The sequence below is a fragment of the Lytechinus variegatus genome, chromosome 8 (assembly GCF_018143015.1).
Source record: "Lytechinus variegatus isolate NC3 chromosome 8, Lvar_3.0, whole genome shotgun sequence".
In the NCBI taxonomy this organism is placed as follows: Eukaryota; Metazoa; Echinodermata; class Echinoidea; order Temnopleuroida; family Toxopneustidae; genus Lytechinus; species Lytechinus variegatus.
In genome coordinates this window covers 25969838-25990279 of record NC_054747.1, presented here as the reverse complement: position 1 = coordinate 25990279, position 20442 = coordinate 25969838, and the positions used below count along the sequence as shown (strand labels likewise).

General features: G+C 36.3%; 1 protein-coding gene across 1 annotated transcript in view; it reads right to left on the bottom strand.

The window, feature by feature from the left end:
- The window catches only part of LOC121420248 (astrocytic phosphoprotein PEA-15-like), a 30768-nt gene extending 10578 nt beyond the window's left edge, over positions 1–20190 (bottom strand). The window contains exons 1-2 of the mRNA XM_041614817.1: positions 19908–20190; positions 18954–19008 (exon numbers count right to left, since the gene is read on the bottom strand). The gene's annotated coding sequence lies outside the window, so the exon portion shown is untranslated. The remainder of the gene's footprint in view (positions 1–18953; positions 19009–19907) is intronic.
- Positions 20191–20442: the final 252 nt, after the last annotated feature.

Here is a 20442-nt window from a genome sequence, read left to right as displayed (position 1 = left end):
TCACGTTTACACGAAAACAGTGAGGAACCCATGCAGGATAACCATCAGTAGAAGATGTAGACGTAGTGGTTAGTAATAGCAGGAGATGAGTAAGAAAATTAATATATATACGTGATATATAAATCAATATACAATATACATTTTTAAATCCGTTATAATATTGCACATAGGCATGATAGAAGCTGAAGAGAAAATATGGAAACTCAATAGTTTAATACTGCATTGTGTAGCAGTATGTACACCAACAGAACCCAAATATATTTATATGATATATACTAGAGAGGTGTGGATATACGTACAGAAAGTGTTGATAATGTTAGAATATACGTGTGAGAGGAGACACAATGAATAAGATGATAACGCAGAAGTAAACTATACTGCAAGTCTTTTTATCGCTTGGTCTTCTAGTATATTCGCTTTATCAGGTAAAATAAAGATGATGCAAATAACAGAATGACAATTAACAATTGAACAAAACTGAAAGTAACAGAATATAGAAAATATAACCGTAAAAAAGTGAAATATGAACCGAAAAAATATGAATATGGTAACCGAAAGGCGGAAGTGGAATAAGGAAATGTATAAATTGCAAATAAAATCTCCCTATGAAATTTACTGCGAATTTTTTATTTTCTTATTGTCTAGTTTTTACCGATATGGCTATCGTCTGTCCTTAGTATCACGATGCATTTGGATTGATCATAATAGACTAAAAAATATCCAACATATATAATTAATTGTGAGTTGTTTCCTTACACTCTCCAAAATACAAGCTGTTACATACTTGTCTATTAGTCAAGTTGAAATAGCATATTTTGGATAGATCGATCATGGGAGTATTCTAAAAAAGGATTACTTTTATGTCGATGAATGCCAGATTATTTTGCTCAGATTACACTTGAAGCCACTCAGACAAAGGAAATGATTAGTACATCCAACGTTTTTGTCAATATTGTGCAAACCAATTATACTTCGAACTGAGTACAAGCTCGGCGTAAACCCTGGTGAGGTACAGCATTCAATGGTTGTTGTGAAATAATTATAAATTTATTGTAAATTTACGCCCAAATTATTGGTTTAATGGCGGACTCGTAAAGGTTCAACTGCTGATATATTGACCACCTTTTTCCACTTTGGCGCTTCACTAATTATTTCTCACTCTCGACTATTAAAATCGGTCATTGGTCTCCATCAAGCATAGGCGTTGTTTCGTTTGTAACACTAGAGAGATTTCGCAATCACAACACAGACGTCTACTGGAACGCATCTAGAATCTATAGTAAAAAGCCCTTCATGGCAAAGGAGTCTTTGTCGAGATTCCGTTAATCAAAACAGAAATGTTGTCCGGGGTCTGTTTCTTAAAGAGATACAACTGTTGAAACTTTGCCATTATGGCAAAGTTTCAACAGTTGTATAATATAATATTATATAATATAATATACCACCTATTAAAGCTAATGACCTGTAGTTCCAGTAAACAAATATTTCAGGAGTCTTTAAAATGAAGATTAATTGTCACCATATTATCACAGATCTAGATCTGGGGCCCCTTTCATAAAGAGTTACAACTATTGTAACTTTGACATTATGGGCAACTACCATGGAAACATGGCTCAGCAGCCAATCGAAATCAAGGTTACCATGGTAGTTGCTATAATGGCAAAGTTACAACAGATGTAACTCTTTATGAAACGAGCCCCTGCACTCTGTACAAACGACATATTTGTCATTTGTCGCCCGGCTTGAATCTTCGGACGATATGCTCTCCCGGTCCACGAACTTTCGACAAAATCCTTCCGCCGTGCATTTTGATTTGACTTGCATTTTCAGTAAATATACCATGTTGCAGTTGCAAAAACTCCTTATTAAAGCTAATGTATCTATGAATCAAAACTTGAATTTCTTCTCTTGCATTGGTAGCACTTGGCGAACAGATGGGGGCGCTCCCCCCCAAAAAAAATAAAAATAAAATAATATTGATAGAATAAATAAATAAATAAACAAATGAATAAATAAATTATAATAAAACAAACATGAAAAATAAGTAATTACGACCAAGAAAAGAAAGAAAAAAGAGAAAAGAAAAGGGAGATGGGTGAAATATGATATCATTTTCGAAATAAAAAGTTAAAATCTATCACAAAATGGGACTTTTGTAATAAAAATGTCGAAATGTTGTTCGTTTCGCTTGCTCGCAATATATGAATTTTGCCATATCTGGCCCCTCGAATATTTTTGGCTCATTACGCCACCGGTTAATATATAGACAACGAGGTCTTGTTTCATAAATTAATCGTAAAGCTACACACGGTTCTATTCACGACTAAAACATAAAGTGCTAATTCAGCTACATAGGGAGACATCATTTAACACAAGAAAGAGCAGCAGTCGCGCGTTAAGTTCTTGATTAAGGGGAACTTCACCAAGGTAAAAAGTTATTTGCAAAAATAGCAGAAAATATGATAAAAATCATTGAGGGTTTGAGGAACATCCATCAAAAATATAAAAAATTATTGGAAATTTCTTTTTTATGTTATATGCAAGCAGCTACTCGCATAACGTTAATAAAAAAAGTGAAATGTAATTTTCTATACTAAATAAAATGGGTTTGATTGTACCTTCAATATATCAACCATGGAGCTATTTTTGCACCCATTCCTGAAAGAAGAAAATTTTATGTCGTCATGAACCATTAAAAATTGAAATTTATGCATTTCATATTAAATAACACATGGGGCAGCTGCTCGTTTATGACGTCACAAATCAAAAACGTACAATACTAATAACCACTTTAATCTTTAATGGATATAGCTCAAGCCTTCACCAATATTTTTTCTTGTTTTTTCTGGTATTTTTACAACAAACTTTTGGCAAGGATGAACTCCCCCTTTAAATTACGAACAGCTTTATGTAACGACCACCACTATACAACGTAAAAATAAACCAGTATGTGGATGGGAGAGTGCTTTTTTTAGGTTAATATGAGAGATGTATTAGATTATCACGATAAAGCATATGAAATATGATAGATGAATTGTGGCATAAACACTTATGATTATGAGTAGAAGTGAGAATTGTGGTTAGGGAGGAGGTGTCAAACATAGGAAGCATGAAGAGAAATAGAAAATCAGAAGGGGGTTAAAAATAGATGGTTAAATGAATAGGAGAGATTGAGAAATAGGAGAGAGGAGCTGGGAATGAGATGGAGAGGGAGAACAATATAAAGCTCTATACTTGTGTGTGTGTGCCAGGACCGGTGTGTGTGCGGGGTGCGTGTGCGTTGTGCATTTGTGTGGGAGGGTGTTTGTCTAAAAGAAAAACAGAGGGGGAAGGGGAATTAGAAAGAGAGAGAGGAGACAGAAATGAAAAGCAGATGCAAAGGACTAGCATGTTAAAACAACACCCGGGGATGAAAGAAGAGAGTGTGTGAAGGGGCGTTTACGGGTACGTGGGCCGGGGTACGGATTTGATTGCATAAGCACAACATGAGAGAGGGGTACGATTGTATGATATCCAGCGTGTGACAGTGACGTTAGGTGAGGGCGTGTGTGTGCAAATAAACGCCCTTGCGTTTGTGTGTGTGCGGGGGGGGGGGCTTGAGCGAGAAAGGGGGGTGATGAGAGGGAAGAGGGTCGGTGAAAAACATGGATGTGGTCCGGATGGAAGCATACTCTGGCTGCACCGGAAGTGGGTCTGTGACAGAAGAGCACTTCTCCAAAAACTTCACTTGGTGGCCCAGGGTAGAAGGAATGGTAGAGTAGGGGTGCAAAGGGGAATAAAAAAACAAACGAGATCAAGATGATATCCCAATTACGTCTGCTCCCACGTACAATGGATACTATACACATTCATTTATCCAAGGTATCATTTGGTTCAAGTCCGATCATGTAATTACCAGTTACTCTTTGAGCTGGCCCAAGTCCTCTGGGATTTACCCTTAATTCTAGAAAGATGGTAATGCCATTCCCTGGTTCAACGGAAATTATTTGTTTTCTGTGCTTCACATAAGTCCAATTAGGTGATTACTGGATAGACGTGTTATTTACCAGAACCCTGATGCTTGGTATGAGGCCTAGCGTTCCGGATGAGGGTACAGGCGTAATAAAGATAGAAGATGCTATATGAGAAGAACGACAGACAACAAGAATATAACTTTGGGTTAAGCTAGGTTCACCCTGACGTTTAGCAGTTTGAATGAAAAGAACGGTATCAAACAAACAGTAACATTTTTTTTTAAGAAATCAGTAAATGAAATCGTTTTTTTATTGAGAATTTCCAAAAACAGAGGCCCGTTTCCTGAAACTTGTTATAATAACCAACTTATATAACAATTAAAAGCTACTGTAATCCGATTGGCTGATAATAAATTTGTTGTAGAAATCGTGCATTTGTGATTATAACAAGTCTACATGAGACGGGACCTAGAATTATGTTTTTTGCTCCATGCACACGTAATGTAATTGGACAGTGACATGGGACATAATGTTAGAGCAACACCAGCAAAACCGATCCCAATGCGATCGAGGATGAGCCGCTCGAATTCTAATAGCTTGTCTATTTGTCTGAGGTTCGGAGACACGCTTGGTGTGACTGGGGGGTAAGGTTAGATGCAGCCTTGAAGCAATATGAGAAGACGGGCAATGTTAAAGGGGTCACGTGCAACATGAATCATGTTGAAACATTGTCGCACAGAGCAGACATAATGACAATGAATACTCAACTGAGATGGATAGATACCATGTTCCGTAGGATTAACTGTTTAAATGCCATACTAAAAAAAATATAAGGGGAATGGAAAGAAAATGAAACCCCTTTTTAATCAAATGTAAACAACTGTCATTTTGTTTTAAGTACTTATGTATTTTTTTCTTTCAAATTATATGTCATAAGAACATCAGCGTATTTTACCAGTCACTTCGCTTTCTGCAACGTTGATAATCTATTGAAAATGCCCGCCAAATCAGAATGGACAGACTATAGAGGTCATTGTCGAAAGTTGGTGGAGTGGGGCAGCACATCATCTTAAGATTAGGACCAGACACAAAATTGCAAATATGTGGATTGTCCAGAGTCCAGGACAACACTGCCATTTTGATTCACCGATTTTTACAAGGTGATCTTAGTTAGGAAGGGCTTTTTGAAAAAAAAATATCTGCGTTACATAAAGCGTCTGCAATGTGTTTGCTAAAATGCCCCACTTAAAAGACCACTTATTTACATACCAAGAATTGCCCTATACAATATGCATATACTGCTCAATTTTTCTTTTGCTCAGTACTCTGCTGATCGTCATCGTCGTGATTTTAAACATCTTCATCTTCACCGTCACCATCATAATTATCGACTCTTCATCATCACCATCGTCAATAATATCGTCTCATTACCACTATTGCCATTATCATCTTGCTATTTCTCTTCCTTTTCTTCATCAGTCGTTTACTATTTCTCAATCATTGCTTGGATTAACGAGTCGTCCAATTTGTCATTTTTTCTTATCTTACCCAACGCTGCAACTATTATTCCTGATGTAATTGCTGTCATGAAATGTGTTGTAATTTCTCCCCTGAAGGAAAATGTTTTTTTTTCATTTTCAAATGCTTTTTTTTCGGAAGACTGGGATAATGTTAGGATATCCTCCATATCATCCTGTTGGATTTAACTATAATATTTAAGGGATTAGAAAAGAAAGTGTGAAAGTATTTTTAATATGATGAGTTTTATTATGTTACTTCATACATGATTCGAAGAGAAGTTTCCGTGTGTGTGTGTGTGTGTGTGTGGGGGGTGGGTGAGGGTGGATGATTGTGGGTGTGTGCGAAGGGGTGGGTGTGTGTATGCATAAGGGTGCATTCGGGGTGCGTCTAACGTGTGTGTGTATTTGTGAGAGCGGGAATTTATTCGATATCATCCACATTATAACCATGATAACTCTGTGGATTCAAATGTTTGTAAAAGAAACATGAATTCCTTAAATGTTAGCTTATATTCATACGATAGTCTTTACGTGCCCGTTTGCGTGTGTGTGTTTGTATGTGTTGCGGGGGGGGGGGGTCTGATGGTATGCGCGAACACAAGTCTAATAATCTGCTGCGATTGGAATCATAATTACTCTTTTTGTTACGTCAACGTCATACAGGAAACGCCCATCGCTAAAACGATTAGGGTGAATCACATTCCCAGGGAAATACAAGGACCTGGCAAATACATAATCAATATTGAATGATGAACACCTAGTCTTGGATATCACCTTATATAAGCATGGGGACAATACTATATGTAACCATAGCCGAATAGACCCACAGACTCAGGGTATGAATGTGTTTTTCTCTAATAATGATCATTGCATTAATTTATCTCGTTTTCTTGAGTCTTAAATACTTCAATTTCGATAACATGAATAATAAAACGAATAAATATTTTAAATTAAATTACCCCGAAAAAAATGCTTTCCTTTATCATTTGTAACAAAATTAAAAAATACCTTATATGAAACATTTCAAGTAAGTTTAGGAATATCGGAAATAAGACCAAAACTGCGTTTAAACAACCAAAATCATTAAAGAATTTCCAATCAATTTCCTCACAAGAAAATACTTACATTGCTGCATAGTTTGTGTTTTTTCACCCCAATTGGAAAGGGCCTACGGTATTATCAATGAGGTCACAGCAGCGGTCGGTAGACACTTCATTTTGCATCTTTAATATCGCCTCATAGATTTCAAGGTTAATTGCGAGTACGGTCTAGACACCTCATTACAGGCTACATCACATTGATCATGAGCCGGTTTTTGTACCGAGACGCACAACGAATTTCACAACACAAAAAATGTATTGAAAATCCCGCCAAATGACAATAAACAGATTGGAGGTCTTTGTCGAAAATTGGTCAACCGGAACAGCAGTGCGTCCCAAGTTTCCGAGCTGACGAAAAATTGCAAGTATGTCGTTTGTCCAGACTCCAGGATAAAACTGTGGTTACATCACCACTAACAAAGTGCTTAAATATAACCATATGAAAACAATTACACAATGTGGACACTTGTCAATATGAGCGTTCACAGTGTGTACACATAGTGAACTATGTGAAATACGATCACACTTTTGAAATTCTCAAATTTAGCATTGTGGTGATGAGTTCACAGTGTATTCCATAATTTCAAGTAAAAAAAGCAAAATTTTGTGAAACAGGCATTTTGAAGAATATGGGACGGGGATATACTGCTGGCGATATGAAATCAAGGGTCAAAGAATTATTTTGTTTTGTTTTATTTTATTATATAGACGGGGAATCTTTTAAAACTATTTTCTCCATTCTTCCCCATGTTCATTTCTTCTCTTATTCTTTGTGCCCACAACTCCGGACTTTGAACCACACTGCAGCACTCGCATCCTTTGGCAAGGCGCTTATCTACATTTACCCCTCTCCACCCAGGTTTACCCGGTAGGAAGGAATTCCTTGATTGCTCGAGCTTCTGATCAGGGTAGCCGTGCTGTTAATGCTGGGGTAATAGAATGCATCGCTTAGTAACATTATTACGCGCTATATAAATGCTGCATGTTATTCATTATTTATAACTTACCCCCCCCCCCCCCCTCTCTCTCGCCTTGTGTGGTTAGCCCTGATGGAGAGGGTTATAATCTTGAGAAGATGGTTCGACCGTCTGAACTGATAGTTGATGAATTTCATTAGGTCCACGCCTGCAATCCATCATGTCTATTCGCATGGGCTTTGAGCTTTAATCATGCATAAGATTCGAAGCAGCAATAAAATACTGGCCGGCTCCTACCCTCTATGACCATACATACATGTACGATGGTAATGTTTTCCTCATATTACCCCGGTTGCTTTAATCGCTGCGTGTTTTCACATGCAAATGTATCGTTATGACTCCCGTGCATACAGAAGGTTTTGTGAGTGATCCTTTTCACCATTAAGATCTTCGATGGTGATAAATGATTTTGTTGTTTTCTGTCATTTGTCTCTTGTAGGGAGGGCCTAGGAAAGTCATAGCAATTCAATGATATCCATTTTTTGTTTCAAAATCCCATGTTCATTACACGTATACCAGATATCCTAGAACTCCACCCAAAAGGCATTATGATGTATACATCGACCTCTTCAAATGACATTTCGATGTTCTCGAGATGACACTAACAACAGATGCCACCAAAATAGGATTCACGAAAACACAAACAAACAGGGGCGATGGAACAGGGGCAGGGGGCGGCGACCCCCATGATTTTCTTTCAAAAAGGGGCAGGAAACGTGGAGAGAAAAAAGGAAAAGGAAGATAGATTAAAGACCGTTAAAAAAGAGATTGGTCGCATAATAATGGTAGTTCTGTATTATCCTGTTACTTAAATTGCGGAAAAAGTAGTTTTGCCCACCCCCTCCCCTATATTAAGATACCATGCTCAGCCCCAATGCACATAAATCAATTTTATTTTTATAAACTAACAGTATGTCCCGCTCTCGCTCGCGTCAGAAGATTGACGAATTCTATAACTCATATCGATTCTTCAAAACATTAAATCTTTTAAAAAATTCCATGCATAAAATTTTAGTTATTACATTACGGCTGTACCTCTTGAGAAATTTTAATTTATATAAGTCTTAGCGAATTGAGTTGAGACTAAATCTGGTAGCATTCTAGAGGGAGAAGATCACAGCAGATTTTAGGAAACGAGGGATAATCAAATAACATGCAATTTATATTCATTTTCGCAAAACCTGACATATAAATAATTCATGAAATATCATTCGAACCGGAAAACAGGCAAATTCGATATCAATAATCATGCGAATCCCTTGCGCTGTATACTGTACATTCACTGAGAAATATGTTTCCGATTTCTTTTTCTCGCAAAAAAAGGAAATATGTGAGTTTACATGGTAGACTGTGTGTAGAAGTGTCTCACACTGTTGAGGTGCTCAAATAACAATGAAAGGATTTATCCACACTGTTGACACTTCCACAGTGTTAGTGCTGACATTTCACAAAGTGGACTACGTGGCATTGTAATTCACACTGTTGAAATAATCGAATTCAACAGTGTAAACATAGTTTTACACACTGGTCAGTTCTACAGTGTATGTGGATCATATTACGACACATCATAATAATTCAAACAGCGAACTATTTTGTAATTTCATTGACAAATCAAATGTTCGAATTCACTAGTGTGAAGACAATTTAAACTTTGAGTACTTCTAAGGTTTGCAGGATCACAAATTAGATTCAGGTTCCATTTGCGCATTTAATGAGTGTAAAGATGTATTCACATTGTGTTCCACACTGTGACCACACTATGAACACAGCGTGATCACATTATGTAATCACACCGTGAACACACTCTGATCACACTATGAACAAACTGTGATCATACCATTAACAAACCGTGATCACAGTAAGTAATGACACTAACAAAATACTGCGATCATACTGTGAACAGATTATGATCACATCATGAACACACTATGTGATCAAACTGTGAACACACAATGAACAAACTGTGATTACACTGTGATCACACTGCTGACACAATGTGAACATACTGTGTGACACTGTAGGCCTATTCGCTCCGACAGGGATGACTATAATTTGATTAAAATTATCAATCTAACTTCCTCCCTGTTATCAGGTTTAGATGTGAACCTGCTTGTGTTATTTCACATGAGCGATGCCATAAAATTTTGAAATGAGTGATATCATATTTAAATGAATATATATGTATATATATATATATATATATATATATATATTATATACTGTATATGTATATATAGTATATATATACATGTTTGTACATGATGTATGTATGTGTGTATGTATTAAGTGGTTTAACAGTTGAATAATATGCTAATAAACGTGCACCGGTTCGATGTCATTTAAACATTAAAGATTGATTATCATAGTTAAATGAAACCTATTTTAATGTCATGAAAATTAATGATCGAGAATTGTTCAGATCATAAACAAATGCCTTTAGATATAAAAAAATCAATATCTAAAAGCCCTATATTACTTGACAACTTCGACATTCCTATATACACGTTAAACACATGGCCCTGGAAATGTAATCTACATCTGTGACCCGTTTACTTAACAACCACGCCTATTTGAGATGGATATGTGGCATATTTATTGCATTATATATACAGAGAGAATTACACAATGAACTGCTATTCTGGCATGTACAGCTGTATAGTCAGCCCTAATTTAAAGGAAATCGTTTCTGCTTCAAGTAATATTATCGTAGAAAATTTGAAATATTCGGGTCGAAAGAAAACAGAAACACATGGAACCTCAAGGCAGGTACGTGTTGTTCGATTTTTTTTACTTCTGAGAAAAGGTAAAATGAAATATTAGAATGCTTGAGATGGTTTTCATCAGGTAAGAAAACTATAAATTATTAATATCATTGTCATTGTTATAATTTCAAGTGTTACTTTTATCGTTGATATTAGTTTTGTTCTTCTTCCTCGTTTCGCAATTATACAGTATAATCATTGTTATCATCATCATTAAGAGGTAGATGATCAATAGTACCTTATATACTTCTGAGAAAGAGTAAAAAGAACTTTTTTGAATGTATGAGATGATCTACTTGTATCATCATCACATCGTTTAGAAAAAACAAATTTTTAATATCATTTTTATCATTATCGTTATGATTTTTATTCTTTTTCTTCGCTTCTCCATTATTATTATATAATCGTTGTTATTATGATCATCATCGATGATGATGATCATCGGGATACGTCGTAGTCTAGTGGCTACGACTCTCGTCTTTCAATCGGTAGGACGTGGGTTCGAATCCCAGCCATGTCGTACTTTCCTTCAGCAAGAAATTTACCCACATTGTGCTGAAATGAACCCAGGTAGGTAGAATGGGTACCCGGTAGGATTAATTACTTGAATACACCAAGCACTTACCCTCTCGAGGTACAGCTGGGGTAATATATAGGTGCGCCGTTGAATAGGCAACCAGATAAATCGGCGCCTCATATATGCTATACAGTGCGTTCCAGAAAAAATGGATTCCAATGTCTTTTTAATTCAAATTCATATTAATTATATTTCATTTAAATAACCTTATAACTTGATTATTTATCTTTATTGTTATACCTTATATCAGTCATACACTTCTCGCAGTAATGAGCAAGACGAGTTTGAAATTTTACTGTCAAAACCAGGTTTCGCAGAAAAATTGGACATGATTGGTTCGTGATACGACGACAGTGCATACTCGACGATTGGCTCATTAGCATTTCTTTTGTATTCTTTGTTTAAGAGTTTCTCTCACTGATCCCTGAAACGAGATTGGATTCAGATTCACAAGTAAGTTTCTGCACAAATCGTTTCTGATATGTCTCAACATTTATTGTGTGTTATCTGCCATGCGTGAACGATTTGCTAAGCATTTGGTTTCAAATGAGAGATGAGATTCCACTCTTGCCATGAGTATCAAACTTATAGTAAAAACATAAAAATAATTGTGAAATCTATCCCCCCAAAGTTTTTTGTTTGTGTGGGACGCACTGTATATTATTATTATCATCATCAGTAAGTAAATGATAGTTTTGATCGTTGTTGGCATCGTCAGTATGATTCTCATTATTAGTCAATACTATTACGAAATGTATTATTATCATTTCCAGCTGGGGGTAATTATAATTCTCCTTACCCATGTTGCCCTAGTTGTAAAATCAAGGAGAAAATAAAGGAATTTTGCCCTGCACGCAATGACGCTTATGATAGGAGAGAAATGGGTAGATTGTGTTTCAATTCATAATCACCGCGCTATGTAATACAAGACGCTAACGGATATCATAAATATATCTTATTACATTTGCCTCCACCATGTCCACATCCATCTCTCCCCCTCCCCCCTCTCTTTCCCTCTCTCTCTTTCATTCTCTCTCCCTATCTCTCTCTCCTTCTCTTCTATCTTCTCTTTCTCCGGGCAAGTGAGCATCATTATCAGTGAAAAAAAAATCGAATTGGGATGTCAGTGTAGGGAGCCCTATTTTAGGAATCCGTGTCATCACGAAAAACAAAAATATGTTGACAAAATTCAAACCCACCCTACCAGAGAATAATCACTTACATTTCAAAAGAATCATTAAACTGTTAAAAACTTCGCAATTATTCACAAAGAGGGGCTCATAATAGCCCTACATTTATTGTCATAACATTGGGACCTCTAAGCATTAATTCGTCTTATACTTTGTCAAAAGGTGATTCATTACGGAGAATACCTGTTGATGAACGCGAATTTGATAAATGATTAATATTTTAATCACCGTGATTTGTATACGGAAGCATAAATGCTACTTCAAGATAAAAGTATTCATGAATTCATATTCCTTTCCATATTTTAGTCATCTGGGGGCCGTTTCATAACGCTGTTCGTAAGTTAAGAGCGACTTTACGAACGACTGGTGATCCTTTCTCACGCGCTAAACTATTTCCAATGTATATACCATTTACCACAAGAAAGGATTACCAGTCGTTCTTATCTTACGAACAGCCTTATGAAACAGCCAACAATTCATTGTGAAGAATGATTACAGAGAGATAGAGAAGCCTTGAAGAAGGGAAAGAGAATGAAGAGGAGACTGCTTACACACCGCATAACTAGATCGTACTTCTGCATGCATACCATAACCATGGCAGCAGCATGTTTATACCCTATTAAATTCAAACTGCTATATTTAATCTAATAGAGGTACATCTATTCTGTTTGAAATTAAATTAACGGCGTTTCTTCAGTAAACGTCCTTGAACAAGGTACGCCGTATAATGCGCGTAGTGTGCGCGTAATGTAATAATGGAAATGATGTCTGCCTTGATCTGCTCACAGGGCATGAAACTTCACCTGAGAGCACACATCTTGAGGATCACTCAGACTTCAAATGCAGACGAATGAATTAATTTCTGACTTCAGCCAAACATCTCTCCGATATACTAATGATGGTGCCATGCAGGTAGGTCGGTGCAGATAAAGCTTATGAATGAAATGTTAATACCTTCTTTTTAATACTCATATATTTCAAAACTTGGCACTAATCAGGACAATTTGCTATTCTTTATTTTTACATTCCCAGAGCAAAATGCAGAAGTAAACAAAATACAAAATCAAACAAACAGGTATGCAAGTAGAGAATAACAAAGGACCCCATTTATTTTTAAAACAAAATAATTCCAATATAAATATTGCAATATGATCACCCTACAAACCACACTACGCACACACTAGTTACACACTGCGGACACACTATGAACACATTATGAACACAGTATGAACACACTGTGAACACACTATGAACACATTATGAACACACTATGAACACACTGCGAACACACTGAAAACACACTATGAACACAATGAACACAATGAACACAATGAACATACTATGAACACAATGAACACAATGAACACACTATGAACACACTGCGAACACACTGTGAACACACCATAAATGTAAAAGCGCTTTTTGAAATGTTGTACACTTTTTACAGGAGTCTGAAACTTTGTATAGAAAAATAATAAAATTGTTTTTTACTATGCATAGTACATGTACAGTTAGGTCCGATTAAATACAATAGATAACTATACATGCGTGTACAACTCAGTTCATTCATTCAAACAATAATGTCAATGTCGTCTGGTGCGGTTTTTAATGTGCGTGTACCATACGAAAACACACAACTCGTCTAATAATGTAGTATTGAACACGCATGTAACGCAAGGAAACACACGACTAACACCTGGACTCCGTCGCCAGACGATAACTTAAGAATATGTCAACAGAATGTTTCCGGTGCGTTGATTGAGATCGATTTCAACGCCGATTGATGTGAAATGAAATCGGAGAAACAGGCGCCAGACGAGACATGGGGAGCAGACAATGGCGGAACCAGGGGGGGGGGGGTGAGATAGCGGAGAAAGGAGGGAGAGGTAGGATAAAGAATGAAAGGAAATAGAAAGATGATATTTAAGAGATATCAAGTAACGGGAGGGAGGAAAATAGTAAAGCATATGGGAAAGACATAAACGATCGAGGTAATTAGAATCTACATGCAAATATAGAATAAGATGCAACTGTGTAGGGTGTAGTGTGGTGGCAGATTTTCCAAATATAAGACTTGGACTTTGAACCTTTTGCATTTTAAAGTGCTTTTATCCTTCAGGTTCGTAACCATGGTGACAGGATGAGATATGGTAACGACAAGACCTTGAAGTCTCTCAGAAATTAACTGGAATAAACACTAATTCTCAACAAAATTCTATTAAGAAATCATGGTGACGGCGCCTTTTCTTCAACTGCCCTTTCTCTCTGGAATAAGCTCTCATCTCAAATTCATAATGACAAGTCTGTTAGTTCAAGACCCTACTCAAAACCTAAGTGTGAAATAGATGACTGACAGTTGTGGGTCGGTCGCAGGTCCACACCAGTTTTGAATTGAATATAGTATTAGCTGTTTTAGTGTTGTGTCATTATTTCTCCACCAAGTATAAACCATAAACAAAACACAGTGCGCTAAGAAACACCCGTAGTAAGCGCATTATAAATGTAATTTATTATTATTATTGTTATTGTCATTATTATTAGTAGTAGTAAATCCCGAATCATTATTTTTGTTGTTATATTAATATCATTGTCACCATTATCATCATAGTATTATCATTACTTTTATGATTAATATTATCATCATCATCACTATTATAATTAGTATTACTGTCATTTTATTCACATCACTGTCATAACATCACAATTATTGGCGTTACAATTATTATTATAATCATCCTCGGTAATGATCTTGGCCCCTGCTCCTGCTTCGTATCACATTTGATCGGGGAGGTCTCACCTCCAAGGTCCGGTGATATATCATAACGATACAGTGCACACATTGGCACGCCAGCAATGCAATCTTATGAAAAAAGTTCACTTATTATCAACCCATGTCGTTGGGGAGCAGACAAGGTATTTCATCGTAAGGAACTATTTTTTGTAATGTAACTTCAATCGAAATGGGAATGCTCAGTGTGCAGTAAATGAAGTCGGGAAAATGACGCAGTGGGGGTACAGATGGGGGCGCCCACACACACACACAAATAATAATAATAGATATATAAACAAAAATGAATCATGACCTACAACAAAAGGAGAAAAGGAAAGATAGTAGGTTAAAAATAGATTATTCTCCGAATATTATGTGAAAACCTCGCACAAAATGTAATTTTTGTATTTTTTTTTGCTAACTCGATTCGCTCGCTCGCAACTTTTTTATGAATCAAGCCAAATTCGCCGTTTCTGGGCTCCTCACAATGTTTTGCTCATTACGCCACTGGAATAATCAGGAACACTCGTCTATGAAAAAAGCTCAACGAAATGAAGGAAACCCTTGATTTGTGGGAGTCCATTGTTTGAGCGTTACATAGTAAGGGGAGAAAGGGGGAGGGTAACTCCCTCCCCATTCTTCAGGGGATGGGGTATTTCTGACACGGACTTGCGAGAGAAGGCTGGTAGAAATCGATTCAAATTAACGGATGTTTCTTACCTTGGAACCTTGTTTTAAAAAATCATAAAAGCTATTCATTAAAGCAAATAGGAATTACCTGATATTTTTTTTTAGGTAATCGGTCACTCAGTTGCTCGAATGATAAGCTATGGAAGGAAAATAATCACTTTCATTCGCGAAACCTAAGGTCTGAAGCCCTTATTTAAAAACAATCCTCAAAGTTAATTAATCCTTTGAAATCATGTATGATATCAATTTTATTTTGATTATTTGATTAGGATGAACTTCATATGATTTGTTTACTTTTTTTTCAAAATAGTTTATTGGGTTTGTTTTTGAGGGTTTCGTTTATTTTGAAACTAATTGATTCATTGTTTAGATTTTCATGTATATTTCTTGTGTTTGTTAGTCTTTTTCAATTCTTTTGGGTTCCATATTTATATAGATATGTATATAAGTGAATATTTAATTTGTGTTATGTTAATATTACTGATTCAACTTTATAAATTAGAGCAAATTGTGACAAGTGACAGGGCCGTTGTGGAAAGCAGTTTTGAAATTGACAATGCCACCATGTAAAATAGAACTACAGATATATAAATAAATTAATCAAGAAATATATTTTTTGAATGTCGGTAAAATCTTGAACTTAAGTTTGCAAATATTATTACAATTAAGTCATGGTTAGCCTTTTCTAAGCTGGAAGGTTTAAAAAGTATACGACATGCATGGCAAAGCAGGGACATACGACATAGTTACTCAAATTATTCTTTAATGACTTAATGACTTTAGAATAAATCAGTTTGCTGCAAACTGAGGAATAATGAACAGTTGTAAGGAAAGGCAGAATACAAATGACTAATGTGTCTCCATTCCAGAGAAAAAAATACATTTGCGGGAGAAAATGCATTAAATATGTTCCAGACGGAAGGCAAATACGAAAGCTATCCATTTACAGGAGACTCCGCTCATGTGTCTACGAGATCTAGTAGATCGGAAATAAATAGTCTGTTAGCCGCAGTCTCCCATTTTCATTCGATTGTGCTGAATTAATTGAGCCCGTTTTAACTACAATCGGATATATATATGTATATATATATATATATATATATAAATATATATATACATATACATTTATATATATGTATATACCAACATTCGGCAAAAAGGTTAGTGAACCTTTAAGAAAATAAACATATTGGAAGTGTTCAAGTTCTGTTTTAGATATTTAAGTGTGAAGTCAGGTGATAGAATCATATAATCTACACTCAGTAATGTTTGTTTCTCTGGGCTCACGTGGTATTGTAGTGTTGCTGTTCTGTACATACATGGAAAATATCTCCATTGGAATGGTAAAATTATGCAGATATGTGTTCTATTCAAAGAATTATGTACATATGTATGGTATTTGGTCATATACGTTTTTCTTTGTAACGCAGCTACATGCGTTAACTTCTGCCCTCGTCCCGTTTTGGTATCCCCGAGTACGGCAGCCATTTGCAGCCAAAAAAAAATTAGCATCTAAAAACTGGTTGAATTTCATATCGCTTTTTGTGATAATTATTTTCATTATCAAGTTAGAAATGCATGAAGAAGAAGACTGAGTATTAGTAGTAGTAGTATTAGTAGTAGTAATAGTAGTAGTAGTAGTCAGGTAGTTGTAGGATGAGTAATGGTGGTGGTGATGGTGGTGGTGGTAGCAGTAGTAGTAGAAGTAGTAGTAGTAGTAGTAATAGTAATTATAGTAGTAGTATAAGTAATAGAAGTAGTAGTAGTAACAGAGTAGTTGTGATGGTAGTATAGTAGTAGTAAAAGTAATAGTAGTAGTAGTAGTAGTATGGAAATAGTATTGTTCTTACCGTCACATTTATTATAGCGAATTTGATGTTATTTTTTGTTGTCAACATCATTATCATCTATGTTTTATACTATGGTTATATGAAAAAAGAAATTACATTCATTGCCTTTTACTTACGCTCAGTTTTCGTCACAGTATCATGAATATCACTAAATTCAGTGGCGTACCGTGGGTCACGGCATTGGGGGGGCACCAGCAAAAATTTTGAGTCACTTCGTGAGCGCGCGAAGCGCGCCCAGTTGCCAGGTATACTGACCTAACAGAGACATTTTAAGGACAGTGCCATTAAACGGACATTCAGACCTAAATAGGGACATTATAATCAGTCTTTTGTAACCATGATACGTACCTGTCTCGCTAAATAATGCGAGCGCGAAGCGCGAGCTGAAATTTTTTTAAATATTGACTCTCCAAACAGGAAGATTTTAAGGACTATATTTTAGGAATCCATTAAGAGTATACACATCTCACCATAGTCATCTAATGCGATTGCCCATAAGCGCTTGCTTATTTTGTTAGAATTACATCTAAACATGCACATAAAGTACTTGTAATCATGATTAACATACCCATCCCACTAATCAAATCTTGCGAGCGCGAAGCGCGAGCTGAAAATTTAGGAAATTCAGACCTGAAGGGGGGGCATTTTAAGGCTTATTTGTAGGAATTCACGAAGACCATACGTAGTTCACTAACCAAATGATGCGAGTGCGAAGCGCGAGCTGAAAATTTTTGATATTCAGATCAGAAAAAGGGACATATTAAGGACTGATTCTACGAATTCATGGAGAGCAGACATATTACACAAAGCCACTACTGCGAACGTAAGCACGGACAGGAAATGATTTATATTAAGACCTTAAATGGGGCCATCACTTTTAAGTAGTCATGAAAAAGAAGCACACTATTGTACATAAAACAATAATAACTCGAAGTGCGAGGAAATACATTTGGCAGTTTGTTGTATATTGACTTGAAAACGGGAGGTTTTATAGTATAACAGGATTATATATCTCGGTAAACAGACAATGCGAGCACCAGGAACAATGAAGACATAGGCCCTATGCAAATTATGTTTCATAAAGTTATGAAAAGAAATGTTTCTTATGTAATATAACATAATTATGATATAATATAACATTATAATGAACAATAATGTCTTCTTTTCCACTACGTTTCTCTCCCTTTCTTCCTCTTTTTCTCCTCCCCCCCCCCTTTTTTTTTGGTCAGCCGATTGGGGGGGGGGCACGTGCCCCCCATGCCCCCCCGTAGTTACGCCACTGACTAAATTGAAATGCACTAATTTAAATAGGCAGAATAGAACGGAATGTGGTATATCGTTTTAATACCTTCATTTTGTTTCGAAATCATAAGCATGACTACTTAATTAGAACCCACATTTTCTGCCTTGGAATGCCATATGTGATATAATTATGTATATGGTTATGATGTAGCATTTCAAACGCAAAATAATTATATAAATACTACAATCCGTAAGGCCAAATAAATTGAATTAAAAAACAAACAAAATATATCAAACAATATGAAATACCATTCAGACTTACCTTTGCATGTAAAGGTTTGTCCCGGCCGCCTTGGTCCTGAGTTTTCGCCCCAGATCTAAAATAACAGAATATAACAATGGAGCTGAAAATAAAAATAATTCATTTCCATTTCCCATCTGTCACACTTTGATGAACAAAGGTCATGTTGACTAATGTATAGTGTGTGACTCACCTCAGAAACACGTGTCCTTTTCATAAACGAATTGCTGGTATTTTTATGAAGTGCCGTTGGACGAGAGCATACATTTTAGATTAGGACCATGCATATTGTTCTGCATTTGAGCTTTTTAATACTTTAATCTTTCTTGTTCCACATCACGAATTCTAGTTTAAGAATGGACGCTTAAATTGTCCAGTTTATAGATAATCCATGTCCGAAACTTTATTAAGCCACCATCCCCCCACATATTTTCACTTGCACCCACCATGTCACCCTCACCACGCACACACACCTACACACACAATAAAAGTGAGTATTTCACGTGATCTTCGACGTGTGTGTATCGGCAATTGAGGGTGTGTGTGCATCGTGTTGACATGTTGGAAAAGGGCATCTTAAGAGCAATTGAATAATGTTTGCATTTTTAAAGTTATGCTCCCTGTTTATCAAATAACAGTAAAATCACAGTCTAAATTTTATACAGCAGCGTTTATATGAACCTTAATGTGTAATCAAGGTTTAATCAATATTTAATCGATGTTAATCAGGTATAACAGGCCTAGTGGCCGACCTTATATACGACAAAAATTACTCTCGGGCCTTTTTAAAGAAGTGGAGACAATGGCAGAGCGTGGATTCGAACTCACGACCTCACGATCATGAGTGCAATGCTCTAACCACTAGATCACACAACCTTTGTGTCTTGTAACTATGCATTCAGATGCTTTTGAATTTACACTATTTATTAAATGCTTATTGAATATGACAATGCAAGTAGTGACAATATTGCTTACCGTCAAAAAGCACGTCAATCACAATAAACACAGTTGATAATTGATGCACACCGCCCGGTAGCTCTCCCAGACCGAACTCGTAAAAACCGTCACTGGCGTGTTTCCCTTACGAGCCCACAAAAATATATGCTATACACCGGATGGGTGGGAGATAGTAGAGCCTAATGCACCCGTTGTCGGTAACTCCGATGTATAACAGGCATCTGTGTTGTTTGTGAAGGAGACCAGTAACGAGAGGAAGTGTTTTCACATCCAGTCCAGTGACGAAAGTGTGTGTGTGCGTTCGCGCATGTATGTGTATTCGCGTGTGGGTGTGCGGTGTGTACTAGTGTGAGAGTGTGTACTAGAAAAGTGGTACGCTTTTGGATGCCTAGGGAGGGGCTTGAAGAGGATGGGGCATAGGCAAAGGGTTTTATCATTTAAAATTTAGTGGTTTCACTTTACGAACCACATCAGCCCCAGTGTCTTATGTTTTAAAATGAAATGAAAATTGTGAATTTCATTTAATGTACTAAATTAGCAGCATACGGGATCC